Here is a 5,000-nt window from a genome sequence, read left to right as displayed (position 1 = left end):
AGTCGTTGACGTCGGCGGTGTCCACCTTGCGGAACCATCCATTCATGTTCAGCAACCACAGTGTGGGACCCAGACTGGATCCTTGTGGGCATCCTTTGTCCGTGTTCATCGTTATGCCGTTACTGAATACTCTGCGGTTACTCATGAAGCTGGCTATGGATTTTGCCATCTTCCGTCCGATGTTGGCTAGTTTTAGTTCCTTTACAATAGTTGGTAGTGTGGCCTCGTTAAAGGCGTTCTTCAAGTCTAGTGCCACAGCTACCACGTGGTTTCCATTGTCTTTTTCTCTATTTATCCAGTTCAGGAGGTCCGATATCGCCGTTATCGTCGACTTGTTCCTCCTGAACCCATACTGCCTTTCGTCGTACAAGTTCATCCTTTCCAGGATGACTTGCAGTCTCCTGTTCAAGATCCTATCGAGCACTTTCCCCAGGGTCGGAAGGAGGCTGATCGGCCGTTCTCCGCCGCTTTTCTTCCTGATCCAGCATATCCGGGCTGTTTTCCATACTACGGGAAAATATCCTGCATCATAACAGTTCTTATACAGCGTTATGATGCTGTATTTATGCGTGCTCCAGATCTGCTTGATCAGTTCGTTGGGTATGCCATCCAGTCCCACTGCTTTCCTAGTTTTAAGCGTGTTGATTGCTGCTTCCACTTCCTGTTCTGTGATGTTTTCTTCACCGATTTCTGTGCTAGGCCAGCTGTCGTTGTTGATATCGGCTATAGCTTCTTCGATTTCTTTTCTTTCTGTTGGGTCCGCCTCCGGATGGTATTTCCTAATTTTTGCTCCTTCCCTTCTGTTGGCACCTTCGACAGTTGCTTCCTCCTGGGTGGGGGCCGTCTGACCTCGCTGTACTCCTATCTTCCTAAATACCTCCCATACCGTGTGCCATGGTTTGGTCTCGATGGTGTTGTTTATCACCGAGTTCGTGTATTCCCTTTTCTTGTCGTTGATGAGGTCCCTGTATTGTTTTCTCTTGATCCTGTGTTCTGCGATGAGCAGCTGATTGTCTGTGGTGTTTCTGATTCGTCTCTTGGAAATGGCTAGTGCCCGCTTCTTTTCCTCGCATTGCGCGTCCCACCAGTCATTTCCGTGTTTGATCGTGATAGCCCTCTTTTTTATCCTGTTGCTCATTCCTTTCAGGATCTGTTGGAGTACGGTGGCTTGTTCCTCTATTACTCTGGTCTCCACGGTAGGTGTGATATTCATTGGGATATTTGCGAAGCGTTCTCTGATGGAATTCCAGTTCGTATTCCTGAAGTCCCATTCAGATTTTTTGGTCTTCCTGGCCTCGTGTTGCTCGTGGATCTCAAATTCAATGTATTTGTGGTCACTCAAGGTTTCTTCGGTTGCATTGATGTTCCAACCGCTAACCTCGGTGCCCCTGCTCCAGGTGGTGTCCACGTTACTTCTGCCCCTGCTTGTGCTGAAGGTTGGCCTCGTGTAGTCCCCTTCGGCGAGCTGCAATCCTTGGCTCACTGCCCAGTTGAGGAGTTCTTCGCCTCTTGTGCTGTTTTCAGCACTGCCCCACAGTCCATGTTTGGCGTTGAAATCGCCGGCCAAGATCCATTTTCCCGTATATTCTTCCAGGTACTGGGAGATATGACATATGTTGGGTAGATTTCCCCCTCCGGGTTCCTCGTATACGTTGGTGATGACTACGTCGCCTATGTATACCGAGGTGATGTTCTGGGAAGACATGTTTTCTATCAATGTCGCCTTAATGGTGTCCTTGATCCATGTCTCCGTTTTCGTCCTGGGTCCTTTGCTGTACATCAGCCAACCTTCCCATGCCGTCGTTTTAGGTGTCGGTTCTTGGATAAGGACTATATCAAATCCGCCTTCCGACGCCTTTTTCCTCATCAGCGCTGTTGCACTGACACCTTTCCCAGTGTTGAATTGCAGGGTTTTCAGCATCCGTAGTCTGTTATTCTTCGGTTGTCCTGCCTTTTCCTATTTTGTTGCGGGCAACTATAGTCGGTTGCCTTGTGTTTTAATTCTTCGGTCTTTGTTTTCCCGGCTCTAACGCAGTTAATGCACTTGTGCTCCTCTGTTTTGCAGGAATTGCCCTCGTGTTTTTCCCCACACTTGTAACAGGCCGGTTCTGCCGCCGTGCAATTTCTATGGCTGTGCCCGTAGCGACAGCACCTCATACATATCAAGACACTGGTCGTTTCTTCGACCCGGTATCTTAGCATGTCCACGATGACTGTGCGCTCCTTCATTATCCTGCTGAAGATCTGCGGGGCTACTTCTAGAATCCAGTTCTGCCTCTGGAATTTGCCGGTCCACGGGATATTTTTAATGATTTTGATATGCTTTGCCTCCGGGTGTTCTTCCATCAGCGTTTTTATTTCCTCGTTTTCATTTATTATGTCCTGTATTATTTCCTCGCCCTTTACATTACTGGGAAGACCGATTAACTTAATGCGAGGATTCAGCCTGACGCCTTCTTTAATTTCTGCTGTCTTAACGGTTTGCATTTTCTCCTTTACGGCCTCCTTTTGCTCGGCGGTTTTGCATTCTACTACTACCGATCCGTTTTTAAGGACTCTAATGCCCCTAAATCCCGTCTGCAATTCCTTTGTTGTTATGTGCTTCTTGAGTTCCATTTTAGTTTCTTCACCAGTTTTGTTGCTGAAGCTGACGATTATTTCATTTTTTTGTTTATTTTTGTCCGGGGGTGTCCATGCTCTGGTCGTTTCCTTTTTCTTGTTCGGTATAGTTGTTTTGTTTCCAGTTTTTTGTAAGGCTTTGGCATAGCTTATCTTGTTTGCGTTATTCTCGGGGTGTGGTTTCTCCGTTTGTTTCTCGGTATGCCGTGTTTTTTCTAGGTTCATGATTTTATCCTCCATCCGTGCCATTTGCTCTCCCATTTTAGTGAACATATTTTCTATGCTGCTATTTTGTTCCTGTTTCTTGGATTTCCGTTCCATGAGGTCAGTTATGTCCTCTATTTTCTGTAGGGTTTGTAGGATGACGGTACGGTCTCCGATACCGTATTGCATCTTTTTAGATGCTTGATGGATTTTCGTCGCTCGTCCCTTTATCACATCCAGGCATAGTTTAATAGATTCTCTTAGTCCGGCGATGTCCCTTCCGATTAATATGCTCATTGTGAGTCCCGCCAGTTCATCTTCCTTCCCGTCTAGATCGTTCTCTCCAGCGTTAGCTTCGACACCTTCATTAACTTCTTTTTCGGTAACTTCCAGTTGCTCGGTGTCAGTTGTCTTTTTTCTAGCTTGTCGCTTCTCCATTTTATTGCAGTAGTATTAGTTCCTTATTAAAAATGCATATTAATGGGGCTGTGCCCCGATGGGAGATAGCGTTAAAGACCCTATTTATTGTTATTATTGAATTGTGTCACGTATCAGTCAATTATGGCGAGTGCGCTCGGGTGATCACTTTGAAAAAATGGCGACCGCCCCTGGCTGCTGGCTTATTTCTTGAGACCGCTGCTAGATGGCGCAAGTGCAACCGATTTTTGAAAAATTGGTGACTGCGCTGTGGTGGGGGCTGTTGTGACCGATTGGTGACGGCGCTGAGTTGTTGACAAGATGGCTTGTTTCTCAAGCTCACGGCTAGATGGCGATAGTGCAGCCGATTTCTGTCAATTTGGCGACTGCGGAGGGCTTCTGCCTCGCTGTGAGCACCGCTAGTAGATGGCGCTGGTGCTGCCGATTTCTGATGATTCGGCGACTGCGGAGGGCTTCTGCCTCGCTGTGAGCACCGCTAGTAGATGGCGCTGGTGCTGCCGATTTCTGATGATTCGGCGACTGCGGAGGGCTTCTGCCTCGCTGGGAGCACTGCTGATAGATGGCGCTAGTGCAACCAATTTCACTTAAAATTGGTGACTGCGCTGATGTCGTGTTGGAGTGGTGACGGCAGTGGGATATTTATTTATCTTCTGGCGAGATGGTGACGGTAGAGGGCCCCTACAGATCGTTGAAATGGCGAATGCGCTGGTGCGCTCGTCAAGAATAATTAACTGTCCGAATATTTATCAACAATCATCACAGTTCGCACTAATCACTAATACAGTACAACACAATAAAATACAATAGTCTATAAATGCAATAATAGTGAGAGCACACTTTGAGTTGTTTACAACCAAGAATGTTAATCAGCAAAACAAAACAAAATAGTAGCAAAATAAAGAATTTACAACTTGGTATTCACTGAATTGTTCACTTAATTAGTTTGTTTTTGTTCAAAATTAATAACGATCCTACCTTGTTGGTGTCCAGGTGTCAGCCGTTGATTTGATAGTTCATCTACACTGTGCTTCCGATGGGTTTATCGGAATTTTGCACTAACACTGCTGACCGATGATTAACTGCACTGTATTGTTAAATAAATTCCGTATTTAACAATGCAACAATTTCACTCCACGTGTTCGACACAAGATTTTCTCGTCGGTTTTGAATATTTACGCGTTATCACTGAAATTAATATCGTTTTACGTTGTTTTTGCGATAAATTTCACGAGAACTCGCGGATTGTTTAAACAAAAACCCCGTAAATTTTCCCTATCTACACGTGCTTGTATTGTTTATAAAAATTCCCGTTGTTCGCTGTCGATGTACCGTTAGGCGCGGCGGCTCGGACGGGTCACGCTACCTGCCCGACCCTTTTCGACCCTTTTCGACCTTTTTTCGACGGGTTTTTTCGACTTTTTTTACCGTTGAAACTGTATTTCTTTTGTTTTTGCGTTGTTTTAATGAAAATTTTCACCAAAAAACACTATTTATTCACGCCGATTTTTAGCAATAACGCGAATATGCAATACACGTACAACAAAACGTGATTTTAGCGTCAAATTTTATCGTTTTACCGTTTCACGCGGCGGTTCGGACGGGTGTCTCTACCTGCCCGACCCTTTTCGACGGGTTTTTTCGGAATTTTACCACGTTTTAACACTGTTTTCGGCAATATTTTCGTTATTTGCGATAAAATGCACTAATTCCACTGTTTTAACTGCACTGAATTTAAACAA

At 45.4% G+C, this 5,000-nt stretch overlaps 1 pseudogene; it reads right to left on the bottom strand.

Moving 5' to 3' along the window:
* Positions 1-4,985: 4,985 nt before the first annotated feature.
* Positions 4,986-5,000, bottom strand: part of LOC143206176 (uncharacterized) — a 2,864-nt pseudogene continuing 2,849 nt past the window's right edge.

Source organism: Rhynchophorus ferrugineus, unplaced genomic scaffold (assembly GCF_030347505.1).
Source record: "Rhynchophorus ferrugineus isolate W39M unplaced genomic scaffold, kcgeb_rfMv2 rfM572, whole genome shotgun sequence".
NCBI lineage: Eukaryota > Metazoa > Arthropoda > Insecta > Coleoptera > Curculionidae > Rhynchophorus > Rhynchophorus ferrugineus.
Note: the sequence above shows the minus strand (reverse complement) of the source record. Positions and strands in the feature narration are given on the sequence as shown.